This window comes from Marmota monax, unplaced genomic scaffold, assembly GCF_021218885.2.
Source record: "Marmota monax isolate L192 unplaced genomic scaffold, Marmota_monax_Labrador192_F-V1.1 WCK01_AAM20220418_F8-fsc00156, whole genome shotgun sequence".
Classification (NCBI taxonomy): Eukaryota; Metazoa; Chordata; class Mammalia; order Rodentia; family Sciuridae; genus Marmota; species Marmota monax.
This window is the reverse complement of record NW_026694013.1, coordinates 4,055,583-4,069,499: the sequence shown is the minus strand read 5'-3', so window position 1 is coordinate 4,069,499 and position 13,917 is coordinate 4,055,583. Positions and strand designations below refer to the sequence as shown.

At 39.3% G+C, this 13,917-nt stretch overlaps 1 protein-coding gene across 7 annotated transcripts in view; it reads left to right on the top strand.

Annotated features, from left to right (window-relative positions):
• The first annotated feature begins 1,015 nt into the window (after window positions 1–1,015).
• Bbx (BBX high mobility group box domain containing) overlaps window positions 1,016–13,917 on the top strand; it is a 285,419-nt gene continuing 272,517 nt past the window's right edge. For 6 of the 7 annotated variants that reach the window (XM_046464037.2, XM_046464036.2, XM_046464035.2 and 3 more), the window contains exons 1-2: window positions 1,016–1,156; window positions 4,344–4,415. The gene's annotated coding sequence lies outside the window, so the exon portion shown is untranslated. Of the gene's footprint in view, window positions 1,157–1,583; window positions 1,691–4,343; window positions 4,416–13,917 lie in introns of those variants that run through there. The other variant, XM_046464031.2, reaches the window with a different exon arrangement.

Below are 13,917 nucleotides of genomic sequence, written 5' to 3'. Positions count from 1 at the left end.
TAGTTTAAGAGTTAAGTCTAGGATTTATTCCTCTTAATTTCCAGCTCTTGCTTTTTCCCAGAACCTGTTGACTTGTTTCAGACTTAAATACAATCTGCCAAAGGTGCATCACAGTGGAATAAAAAAAAAAAAAAAAAAAAAATCAAGACCAGCTCTCAGGTTCACCATCTCCAAGTCACTGAACACATAATATTCACATACGATGGGAAATACATGAAACAAAAATCATATATTTACATATATGTACACTATAAAAACATAAGTCTTGAATACTTTGAATCTAAAGGCCTATTTTTAAGGCAAAGGGGTCAATGGCCAATCTTCCATTACTTATTCTACATTATAGCACAGTTTGGATGTCCACACAGGTGTTTGCTGTCCTCTGACTAGCTAAAAGTAGATTGGCTATTTTAGCAAAATGTTTATCTTTGTTTCTGTGTGCTGTTGTATTGATTTTTATGAAATTACCTACAAATGAGGCATTAACAACCTCAGTGCATTATAGTCCTAATAAACTTATCTTGCACTATTTTGGCCTGTGATAGCTAGCCCATTATAAGAGAAATCCAAGCTGATAAAGCCCTTCTTGGCCACTTGTTAGCCAGGTCAGGAGGCAAATCATAACACAATGCATGCCACTTTCATGGGGCACCACACGGCAGCGATCAAATAAACCCCTCACTTCCATATCCAGTGGAGTTGTAGTTTATTACCATAACCCTCCCAAGTCAAAAGGACAGCAGTTTCAAGCCTGGCAACTTGGTGCAGACAGGGTTTCTTCCATTTACCTCACTCTACTGGGCCTCTCTACCTGTCCTCTCCTACTGTCTACAGGTCCCGAACATTAGAAAATAGAAAATGTGATGATCTTTGTGTGTCTCTGTAAAATGTGTGTATGTGTGCGTGTGTTTGGGTGTAACGGGCCTTCTGTTTGGCTGCGTGGTCTGTCCGTCATGGAGTGGGCCAATGGCAGGCTGCCTTATATAAAATGAGTGTTTTCAGTCTCTCTGGTTGCATGTACTGTATGTGGAGCAGTGTACAGTGAAGCGGAGGCAGAGCGGCTCCGCGAGCTCTTCTCCACTTTCCCATAGAGAAACCCTGACTGGCCGCTGAGGGCGAGCCACACACACGCCCTCACGCCCGGCGAGCCCGCGAGGTAGGCGCCCCCCATCCCCAGCCCTTCCCGGGCGCTCTCCCCGCACTTTCTGTTTTCCTACTCACTTGCGAGCAGCCGGGCTGCAGCCCCAAGGACTCCGCGGCAGGAGCAGCGGCGGCGGCGGCGGCGGCAGCAGCCGGTAGGGTGGACTTGAGGAAGACGGAGGGAGCCCCGCGCGTCCTGAGCCGCCGCCGGCCGGCCCGTTCCCAGGGCACTTTCCCCCTCCGCCAAAACTTTGGGTCGCGAGAGGTCGGGGGCGAGGGTCGCAGCGGCCGCGCCGGCGGGCCCGGGGGCGGGGGGCGAGGAGGCAGTGCCCTGCGAGCGGGAGGCTGGGGGCCGGGCTGGGGAGTAGTAGGCCAGCCGGTGCCAGGCTGCGTTTGCAACCAGCACCTCTCCGCACACAGGCAGCGTCGCCCGAGGGGGGCACGGGAGCCGGGGCGCGGGCTGAGCAGCCGGAGGAAAACAACAACAGAGCCCTCACGCCGGCGGGCGGCTCGTGGCCGCCCGGGGAGCCCAAACTTCATCTCGGCGAAAGTACGTGGAGCCCAGCCTGGGCTCGGCTGCCGGGGAGGTGGGGCCTGGGGAGCAGGGGCAGGGGAGAAGGTACGGGGAGCCAGCTCTCAGTGGATTTATGGAACGTTTCGTGTGCGTTGGTGACCGGGAACAGCAGCCCAGTTGCTCGTTCATCTGGAGAGTTGGGATTTGGGTGTTCCGGCCCCGCGGATCGGTGCCCTCTCACCCCCCACCCCTAACCAAATGCGCGGCGAGTAGAGAAAGTGCTGTTTTAGTGCCAGAGTAGCCTGGAGGAAGAACAGGGGAGAGGGGGAAGAGGGCGAGGGAGAAGGGGAGAGAAAAGAGGGAGGGAAGGGGGGGAGGGAGGGGAAGAGAGAGAGAGAGGGAGAGAGGACGGGAGGGAAGAGAGGAGGGGGAAGAGGAGGAGGGAGGCTGTGTCAGGATTTTGCTTGAATGTGGGATTATGTTGTGTCAATAAGTTTAAGGTGGAGAGAGCGAGGCTGGGGGTGGTGGTGGAGGGGAGGAGGAAGGCCTTGGCTGTTTAAAGTCTCGTTTCTGAAGGTAAGTTATGGCATTGCACGGTCGCGATGACAGAAAACTTACAGGTCCTTTATCCGGGGATGGGGTCGATGCCTCTAGAAAGAGCTCCCCAGCTCTCTTGAGCCACACTCGTGTTACACTGTTATTTGCTGAGATCCGGGTCGCTAGTAAATTACAGAAATCAGACTCGAGGTTTCTTTTCCTCCTCCACCTCGTCTCGCTCACTCACCCTCAGAAATGTATTATTTTTTATTTATTTTTTGGTATTGTATGAAACTTAACGTAACTGAGACCGAACCCGAGTCCGGTAATTTACGAGGATCCTGAATCCAAGAATCTGGAACACGTTTATGTGCTTTATATCCGCGATCATTTCTGCTAAATGAGGAAGGTAAAACGAAACGATGCGAAAAGCTAAGACACAACATGTACGACGGGGGGGGGGGGGAGAGGGAGAGACAGAAGCTATTTTTTGCTTTCTTTTCTGTAGAAAGGAAAATAAACCGTGCATTCCCTTTCCTTTCTAGTGCAAAGGGTCTAGTCAATATTTTAACTGTCTGAGGACAAATTAGTCCAGGTGGATCTTGTTGAAAAGTTTCGCGAGGTGGGGTGGAGGCGAAGGGGGAGGTGGGTGGAGGTTGTGGGGGATGGGGACAGAGCGAGCTCTGCCTCGGCTAATGGTCATTGGCCTGGGGCTTTGAAACCATTGCCTGTCCTGCTAATGACACGTCCAGTTCTCGTCTCCCAGCCGTGGACGCCGGGCTGCCATTCCCCGGGCTTGGTGACTGGGACTGGGTACTTTCCCCGCGCGGGGAGGGGCGCTCTTCTCCATCCCTTGGGGTTCCCACTCGCGGCGTGGGGGCCCCACGCGCGCCCCCTCTCCTGCGCGCCGCCGCCACCTCCGCTCGCGCGACTTTTGTAGCCAGCAGGCGGCCAGGGGGCGCGTGGGGTCCCCGGCGCGGACGTCCCCGCGCGGCTACTCGGCGCCCGGCCCCACGCGCGCCGCACGGTCCAAGCCCGGAATGGCAGTGTCGGGCCGGGCGGCGGCGGTGCCTCCCTGGGGGGCAGCGGAGGCTGAGGCTGTGGCGGCGGGATCTTCGCCGGGGCCCGCGGGAGGAGAAGGAGGAGGAGGAGGAGGAACGGGAGGAGGAGGAGGGGAAGGAGGAGGAAGAGGAGGAGAGGGAGGCGTTTTTCTGCTCAGACCGCCGCCAGTTCGAGCGGGCACGGGCACGGGGACACCCCACTCGTTGCTCCTACGTTGTGGAAAGGTGTTTAGCAGACTTTTACGCCTGGAGTGTGGGATTTGCACTTCATTTTTTTCCTCCCCCCTCTTCCCCAAAGCAAGATGGACTCTATTGCCTTTCTCTTTCTCCCTCTGCCTCTGTCTTGTCAGCCTTTAAGATCGACATTTTGTACTAAGATGCAAACTTGATGTTGACCAGCAACAAAGCCAGGGTGGGATCTCTTGCTCCCTTCCTCCCTCCGCGTTTCCTAGCTTCCCCACCCCGACCTCGCAGACCTGGTGGCCCTGCGCTTGGAGCTCTGGGCTCTGGCGAATGTGTTTTCTCCGGTTGGTTCCGATCTCTATAATCTCAGGATTTTGACCCGGGCCGGGCTTTTGGGAGATGGCTGTGGCCGCCCAGGTCTGCAGGGCTGGGGGCTGCGCTATACCTGGACTCGTTGCCGCCGCGGTGGCACCTCCAGCTGGCTTCTGGGCACAGCAAGGCTTGGGCTGCCCATTGATCGCTATGATTTGGTTACTGGTGTATTTGTCCTGGGGGCGGTGATCACTTGTGCAAGTTGATGAATGATCGCAGTGTGGATTTTGCATTTACAGAATGGATCAACTTTCCGCTTTGTACAGACGGGGAGTAGGAAGCAAGGGTGCTGAAGACACCCTGGAATGCCAGCCGGGCTACCCCCCTACCCTCTGCCCTTTTAATACAGGGAGTTGCTTTCCCTTCCTTACCTTTACAGCTTATGGTGGGGGAGGGAGGAGAAAGGGGAGGAGTTGGTGGGAGCTGAACTCCGGGGGGTTTTGGTGTTCTTCCTTCATAGATATTACAGGACTTGGGACTCTACTATTGTAAAGCTTTACCATACTGACCATGTACCTTTATTCAATACGTTATAGGTCACTATCATATGACAAAGGCTTTACTGCAGTTCATCTTCCTCCCTGTGTACTTTCCATTTACCTTCCTGGGTAAGTATGCAAACTCTTTATACAGGAGAGCTGGGTGGCTATTAGTAACGACAAGGATTCTTATTGTTAACATAGGAAGATGCTTTATTGGAGCTTTAACACCCCAAAAAGCTTATCTTCCTGAGTTTCTCCCTGAAGAAGCCAATTCATGATTCTTCATCACTAGAGTTCAGCTGCAGGTTATTATTATTATTCCAAGATTGTTTAAATGTTCATTACTTGTTAATCTCCAATAAGTGTCATTTGAAAACTTATTCAATAGGCATTTTAATAGATAATGAAATTTTACAGAGTTGAAGGCCTAGTAAATTTGTTAGTACTTTAGAAAGCTTACAATGGATTACTGTAATTATTAAAAACCCAAGGAAGAATCATTTAGGCCTCTTTTTAATTATAGTAACTGACATTGGCTTGCTGTTTTCCAGGTTCTTTTCTTGAGTAACCTGTGGTGTTTGTAACAGTTACTTTTGGGTTGAGGAGTGTAGTAAATCTAGTACTTTAGTGTATAGATTTGACTCAAAATTGATAATAATTTTCTTAAAAATTTATGTTTTTTGAGTAATTAGAAACATTTCAGTGGCCTGTATATAAAATAAACAGTGACTTTGAGATCTCTTGTTAAGTGCCTTTTTCAGACGTATGCTTCCCAAACAGAAACATCTACAAAATATGTGTGGGACAGTAAATGTCGAAAAGTTTGTCAGTGATAACTTTATAGGTGAAAACAGGGTTTGTAAAGTGTTTGAAAGCAGCATAGTGAATTGCAACTGCAACTTGAAAGTTTATCTATGTATTGTAAAGAAACACCCCAGGTACTCTTGAATTGCTAATATTTTAAGAAAATTAGTTGTACTAAATTCTGTAGATCAGCTGTGGTGCTTTATGATATTATCATAGTGAATTTTGAGATTATATTTTGTGAATGAAAATGGACTTGAATTCAGTTTTCCATGACAGGGAAAATTCAGGGACCTTGTCTATTTTGTTTCCTGGCTTGCTGGGAGATTTAGTACATTAATAAAATGTTGTCTTAGTATTAAGAGGAATTGAGTTTGAAGACCAGACCTTTGTGGTAGTCTCCATTTAGTAACAAAATATACTGTGAGGTTACTGAGGACTTTAGGTAATCTATATAAGTTCTGTATCCAGTATTTTTTTGTGGAATGTGAATATTACATTACTGCTCATAATTAGGTAATTCATTCAGTAGTTCATTGGAGATATTATAATATGTCACATATATAACAGGAGTTGGAGTGGTTGGAATGAGAATTTAGTTATACATCAGAGTATGGATTTCAGTGTCTGATTTTTTTCAAACTTGTTTTGAAGAGAAGTTTTTCATTTTTGAACCTGGGGCAATAGTATTCAAAAGGCACTCCTGATTACTAAAGAACACCACATTTATACATGTGAGGCACATTATTTTGTTCATTGCAGCAAACTTTTAATGTTTCTTCATTCTCTATGGAAGTATATTTGACCAATTAAAAAACTAACATGGGAATCAGTACCACAATAAAAGCAATCTGATGAACTCTTGAATTTCTTTGAGACATCAAATGACTGCTTCATTAAAACAGTATTTTCAAGAATAATCTTGGTCTTTGAAATCAGTGAAGTAGCTTGAGATAATATAAAACTCGGAAATAGTGATCTTCAAAAGTCACCCTGCCAAATCAGTTATTTGCATCTAAAAAAAAAATTAGTTGTGAGGCTTACTTATCAAAATAAGAATTTAAAGAAGTTTTTTGCTTTTCTTTTGGCAAGAATTTCCAAACTTTCATTTTATTATTCTGTATATCTCTATTAAGTTTTGAAACTGAAGCCTTAGTTGGCATTTCACATTTAATGCCAGCTATTGAAAAGGTGGCCTGTCTTTGATATTTCCTAGTATTATAACTTTGGAGGTACTGGGGTGGTTTTTGGAAGAATCTTCTATTAGAGATTAAGATATTTTAAAATATTTGTAATCTTGAGACATAAAAAAAATCATCTTGATCTTTGCATCTAAATTTTTAAAAAGTGTCATATAAAAGTTTGTGAGATAGCTTTGCTTTTTATGAATGAACAACAGGTTTGAAAATGATATGTAGCTCAGTATCTAAAATAACAAAGCTATATTTTTCAATAAAATTACAATTTCTAATCAGTTGCTATTAACCTAGCATACTAACATTGTATGTTTTCATGTATTTTATAAGAACATGGATAAAAAAACAGCCATGTTTCTAAGTGGATCATTCCATGAATATCAGTAATTTTTACAGTAGAAATCTTTAATAGAAGTAATAAAGGTTTCACAGCTCAACCCTGTTTAAAAAACTTTTTGAAAGTAGTCCTATTACAGATTGCCAGTTTTTGCTGCACTAAAGGAAATCCCTGAGATGATTATTAGTGTTTCACAAAAGTGCAGAGAATGTTTAGTTGTGATATTCAAATTAATTAAAGCAATTAATTTTGACATATTGTATCACCACCAATGTGGAATACCTATAATTTAAGATTTAAACTTAAGTAGGTGCTTTATCTTAAACAAAAGACACTTGAACTTGTGCTTTGAAGTCCACCTCATTTTTTAACATTTCACCATCTAGGATACCTTTGAAAATATGTCTGAGTGGTATCTCCCCTAAATTTTTAAGTCAGATTCTTTGCTCTCATCATTAAATGAAAACAAACCTAACTTCAGCAAGAACATTATAATTTCACTGCTTCACTTTTATCACATGCCCTGGGGTAAATCAGATGTAGGCAGTCCTTAGGCTACACTTTGAGAAACACTACTCAGAAGGCAGTAAGACCAAGGCTAAGACTGACTGGAAGTTCTTCCAGCATGAAGAGTCTGTGACCAAATTCAATCAGTAAGTTTGTACTACCTCAAGGGCAGTCATCACATACTGTGTCAAATTGTGATATTTCAAGTTATATCTGAGGAAAGTTTTGAGTGTAACTTCACTCAGCATTCACAGGTGATCATATTATCCTTCAGAAGCCAATTACAGTTTCTTGAAATGCCAGTGTACTGTACAATTTTTTTTTTTTTTAAACTGATGATCGAGTTTAGATGCTTCACTACTGAGCTACATCCCCGGCCCTTTTTATTTTTAAATTTGAGACTGAATCTTGCTATTGCTGAGGCTGGCCCTGAACTTTTAATCAATCTTCTTACCTCAGCCTCCTGAGTTGCTAAGATTACAGGCATGTGCCACCATGCCCAGCCTTACTATATGTCATTTAAAAACTGCTACAAAAAAAAAAAAAAAAAAAAAAAGAGATACACATGGAAAAGGATATACATGGAAAATCCTTATTTGTTTTTGTTTTGATTTTTTTTCTTTCAAAAAAAAAGGGTATGGTAAAAATTGAATTAAGTGTCAACCAAGAATTCTATCTAAAAGTATATATATATAGGAGAAAATGAGGGAGTGAAGGACTTAAAGGATTAAATACCATGAAGCATTGACACATCTACTAGAATATAAAGTTAAGTTATGTGAGTCTGATTGAGAATCCAAGTAGTGAAATAACTTTACACAGTGAGGAGATAGTGTACAAAATATCAAAAATTTAATGAGTGAGTTGGATCTTATGAAACCTTAGAAAAATTTAAAATATTATAAAATGTTGGTTAAATAATTAAACCACTTGTTTTAAGCATGGTCCTCAGGTAAAAAGTTCAGGCAATACAACAGAAGCTTTTGAAATAGAATAACTGTGATCCTAAAAAGGACATATAAGTTGTATTTTTTTGTAAAAGGATTAAAGACCAATAACAATTAAAAGGAGAAATGAGGATAAAGATTGTTTAAAACACTGTATTTCTCAAATGTTTATACTGAAATGATTGGTGTAGGATATATCTTTTATATCCCAACCCACAAAAGTTTCCTGAAACAGTACAAAGTGCAGTGGCCTCTGGATATTTCTTATTCCTATCTAATCTTTATAAATTGAGTCCATTCCAAAATCTTTTATTAAATAAAAAATATTGAGTGTATCCATTAAATTAGTTTTATAACTTACAGTTTGAAAAACACCAACCTAGAGTGCTTGCTAAAAATGAAAGGCCCCATCCCTAGGTGATCTGATTCAGTGATTCTGGGGTGGGGTCCAGGAATTTAAATGATAGTGCAGCAGGTGATTCTGAAGTCGGTGGGAGGTCCTTTGCCATACCTTTGAGAGGCTCCCCTGTAAGGGATGGATAGCTAAAGATTGAGTTGTATATGCTCTGGTGTTGGTTGACTGCTGAAGTCTTCGTTCAGCTTCACCTTTCTGTATTTCAGTCAGCCTGGTTGTTAACACTGAGCCCCTCATACTTCTCTGTAGATGTTCCCATAGGTGTAGTGCAGGGAGCAGAGGGTTTGCAGGCAAAGAGCCCTAGGTGCTGTTGTTGCTTACTAGCTGAGGGACTTAGAGAATGTCATTTCATGACTCTTGAACTCCCATTATTTATTGTATAGGTAAAATGGAATTTTGGTTTTTAGTTGTAGATGGAAAAATACCTTTATTTTGTTTATTTAGTTTTATGTGGTATTGGGGATTTAACCCAGGATCTCACACATGCTAGGCAAGTGCTCTACTGAGCTAATACTCTAGCTCTAAAATGGGTATATTAATATTTACCATGCAATAGTATGAGAACTATACAAGACAGTAATGCGTGTAATGACCCTTATGCATATTCAGCACTCTGTAGTATCTGTTTCTATAGTTATATTTTACCTCACTCCACCCCCCACTGTTTGAAATTTTTTGAAGCTGTACCTTTTAGTTTTTCTTTACTCTTCAGTCATTCTCAACTTTGTATCATGAGACACTGGTGCATTTTAACTTGATATGAGTTACTGGAGAGGTAATTAGGAAAGGAAATAATAAGACAAACCAAGAGAAAAGAAGAGAAAAGCTGAAGCATGGTGAATTCAGTGATCCTTCAGGTTTGAGGAATGACTTCCATCTCTGTAAAAAGGCTTAGAGTAGGACAGGAAAAATCTCTTCATATTTCAAGGTCATTAGTTGACAACACTGAGCATTTCTCAGGTGACTTTGACACATATTTAGGATGTTTTAGAGCATCAGTTTTCAACAAGACATATGTGACGAATGCGTATACATGGGGCATTATGATTTCCCTGGTTATAGATATAGATAAATTATGCTGTAGGTTTTATAGGTAGTTCATAGTGTGATTAAACCATTCCTTTTCCTATCAAGAAAGGAAATCAGAATACAAGCCAGGATGATAAAATAAATAAAAATTTTGAATATTCTCATATATACCTATAAAATTCTTTATAAACTGTAACTTTAACTGTCCTAATTACTTGGAAGCATTCTTCATAACCAGTAGAACTTACCTTGTGTTAAGGTGTGAAGATTGAGAAACGTTACATGTGTAATGCTTAATAAATGACATTGCACAACATAGGCACTTAAATAAAAAAGAGGGGCAGGCTGAGGAGAAAATGAATGGGAAATGCATTAACCCTGAAATCTCAAACAATGTGAAAAAGGAAAGCTAGAGAAAATGAAATGTGATCAAATGCAAAGAAGACACAGAAGACTACAGGTATAGTATGGTTTTATCAAATACACATTTCTACACATTCATGTAGAAATTTTAATTTATATGAATAAATCAAAATTAAGTAACTTTTGTATTTCCCCACCTTTAAGATTATAGTTGCCAAGAACATGTTTCTTCTTCGCTGAATTTTAATTTGCCATACTTTCATGATCTCTAGTAAGTTAATAGACCGTGTTTTGAAAACGTTTTTGTACTTTGATGTATAGTGGTATTGAAAACAGATTTACAACCCTTTTTCTAACACTTACAAAAAACTTTTTTTCTTCAAGTTTCTTTTTCTTTCAAAAGTTTGGCATTAAAATTTATTTGATAGTAAAACCTAACCCAAACTGTCATAGGAGTTTTTAAAATCATTTTCAAATCCATTTAGGATGTTCACGTTTTACTGTGTAAGTTGTAATACTGACTGATTCATTATGAGGTATTATGCCTCATAATGATCTAGTTAGAAATGTTACGTGATATGTACTATTTGCACCACTTAAACATTAAAAATTTAACAAAAATCTGAATCTTGAAACATATCTGGACTTGAGGGTTTTAGGTAAGGGATTATGATCCTAATACATTAATTTACTTAGTTCACAAAGTGAAATTATCTGATATTCCTACCCATTTAACTTAATGAAATTCCTTCTGCTAATTTTGATCATTGATCATCTGAACATTTTGAGTTCATTGCAAGCTGGCAAATCATGGAAACATTTTTAACATTATATATAATTCCATCAACTGTGTCTGTGTCTCCAAATATAAGAGTGTAAGGCATAAGACGGTAGAAAGTCAGGTAAGCAAAATATAGTAGTTAGTGTTATTTGTACTTTCCTGGATAAGGAAAGCTTAAACATACACAGGCTGCTTAATTTATATTTAAGTTAGCCTTTTACATTCTATTTTGACATTGTGATTCCTGTGTTGAAGTAATTTTTGTTTTATTAAATAAACACATAAATCCATATAATATTTGAAACTTCTATGTTAATATTTCTTCAGTGTTCAGTGCTGAACAAATTTTAGTTATTTATTTACTATTCAAGTTTCATGAAAGGGCTCTATTTCCTTTATTGTGTTTCCACTTTTATGCGTTTCTTTCAATTTATCAGAAAAAAAATAGAAAATGGTTTGGTCTATTCTCAGATAAAAATGTTCTCAGGTTTTATTGTTTTATAGAGATTTTAGATTCCTTTGTTTTCAGTAGTAAATTAGAAAATGTTACGAATTTGCCTTTTACTTTTAATTTCCTATAAAACCAGTATAGGAAAATAAAAAGCATGTCATATAAGGAAGACTCTAAATGCCTCTCTAGGAATAAAATAATAGGTGTATCTGGTTTATCCTTATAGTAAAACTTAAATCAGTCTTCATGTGATGGAGAGTGGAACTGTTAATGCTAAAGAATTGTTTATTGATATGATTTATTGTTTTTTGACATACATAATTACATTCCTTGGTGTAGGAAAGTCACAGATGGAATAATTCAGAAGGAGTCTTTTAATATTATTGATTCCTTTTTTGTTTTTTGGGTACTGGGAATTGAACCCAGTGGCACTTCACTACTGAGCCACATCCCTATCCCTTTTTATTTTTTATTTTGAGACCGGGTCCCATTAAGTTGTTGAAGGCCTCACTAAGTTGCTGAAGCTGACTTTGAACTTACAATCCTGCCTCAGCCTCACGAGCTCCTGGGATTACCTGGTATGTGCAGTGGCACCCGGATGTTGATTCTTTTAATATTAAAAAATGCTGGGTTGTTTTTCAACTTTTGGTGTACTTCTCAAAACTTATCCAAGTGTAACATTCTCATTGACTGCAAAGGGAATATAGTGGGGCATAGAACAAAGTGAGAAAATAAATCTCTATATACAGCTGTCAAACTTTTGTTATTTTTTGAGTTGCTGAAATTTTCATTTCCTCCTCCTTTCCTTCCATACTCCCCTCCCTTCTTTCTCCACCTTTTCATCTCTTCTTTTACTCCCAGCCCTCAGCTTGTTGTATTCAGTAATGTACATTTGCGATATTACCTGTAAATACTGTAAGTTGAGAATATAGGGTTGAACTTCATTTTTTATAACTTTGATTTTAAAGATTTGTAGTTTTTGTGTTGTTTTTAATTATTTAACACTAGTCGTGTATAATAAAATTATTGATACGTGACTTTGAGACTTATAAACTTCCCTACATATAAGTGTCAATTAGGAAGAGATTATGAGGAACCTTTAACAGGTCTATGTGAAATAAAAACATCTGTTGTTTTTCTAAAATAAAGTGAACTAAATGCCTTATTCAATCATTTTTATTTCTTAGGGTGATAGAATGACTCTAGATTTTGATTTATACTTAGGAGAAAGTTGAATGTGATTTTTAGAACAGTTTCCCAAGTAGTATTTTACATTACCGGGAAGGGAGAAAGATAATTTGGTCCAACGGCCTCCTTTGCTGTACAAATTTTATTTTTTGCAATTTTTAGATGGGAAGTAACCTATTTTGATGATAAGAAAACTAAGTCTCAGATTAAATAACTTGTCTGAAGTTGCACAGCTAGTTAGTGATTTTACCAGGCTTAGATGGCCTGTCTGCAGTGCTGTAATCTCCTAGGGCTTCTACTTGTTTACTTGCCATTAGGACCTCATTCCAAGAAGTTAGAAATGAAATGTTTGGGACAACTTTTAGCCAAGAATTACCCCCACTTTTTCTCCCTGTCTAAAGAAAAATCTTCATTTTGAGGTGATAATGCTGAAACTCTGTAAACATTTATCACTTTTGAGGGAATTGGTTGAAAACATCTCTGACCCAGGGCCTGTTGTAATTTTTCATCTGCGAGGTCAACCCTTAGTTTACAAATTGACGTGTAGTCAACTTATATTTTTGGTTGTTTTATCTAGTATAGAAATGTTGATAGCAAATATTATTTTTAACATTTATTAATTCCCCTAGTGCATCAATAGAAATCATTTGTTCTGTCCTGAGAAATTGAGTTTTCAAAGCTAAACAGCTTATGTCTGTGCTCTGGTAGTTTTTAATACTTAATCAGTGAAATATTTTATAAGAAGAGTTAACAATATAGTACAAATAGTGTTATAAAATAGTTTTCTGGCATTTGCTTGGAAAGGAAGTTCAATATTAGTGGAAAAATAAATAAGTAGATTCACTTCACAGCCTTTATTTGCTGTATCTGATGAACAAACATGAATTAGATATAAGGTTGGTCAAAAGTTCTCATCTGTTTTGGAAGTGTGTTTAAGGGTATGTACTTTTGATTTATTTACCTAAGAAGGTTGTTTTTATTGTGATAAGTAGAATGGATTTTATAAATTACACATTTCTATGGAGGTAGCACATCAATTAGAAAATACAAAGTAACATTGCTTTATGGTACTGTGGGCCCTATTCATCTGAAATTATTTTATCTTTGCAAATTCAGCAAAGTCATAGTCAAATTCAGATATAGAAGATTAAAAGTTTGTCAGTCTTTTTTTTTTAACCTTTAATTGGGTTTTCTTTTTCCCTGATCTATGAAATATGTAAATAGTATTTATTTTAGCAAAGTGGCATTTTCCAGTGATGATCTTATTATCATACTCTGCTTTTTTTGCATTATTTTAGCCAAATAATACTTTTCCAAAGGTTTTAGGTTTCCAATTGTTGCCTTACCTCCTCCTCTCCCCATAGTAAACAATTTTGCCGTGTTTTCATTCAGATAAGTTGGTAACTTGAATTAGTTTAACTTTTATGGCATTTTACACATTTTTTTCTCCTTGTTTTCTTAAGACATGTTCGAACATTTTCCAAATTAAATAATTTGATTAAGTGCTGGTGAGAGTCAGATAGCAAAAACCAGTATCAATTCAATTGAGCGTTCATAGATCACATACCTACACCTGTTGATGCTTGACCTAGACTTGAGGATCTAGAGAT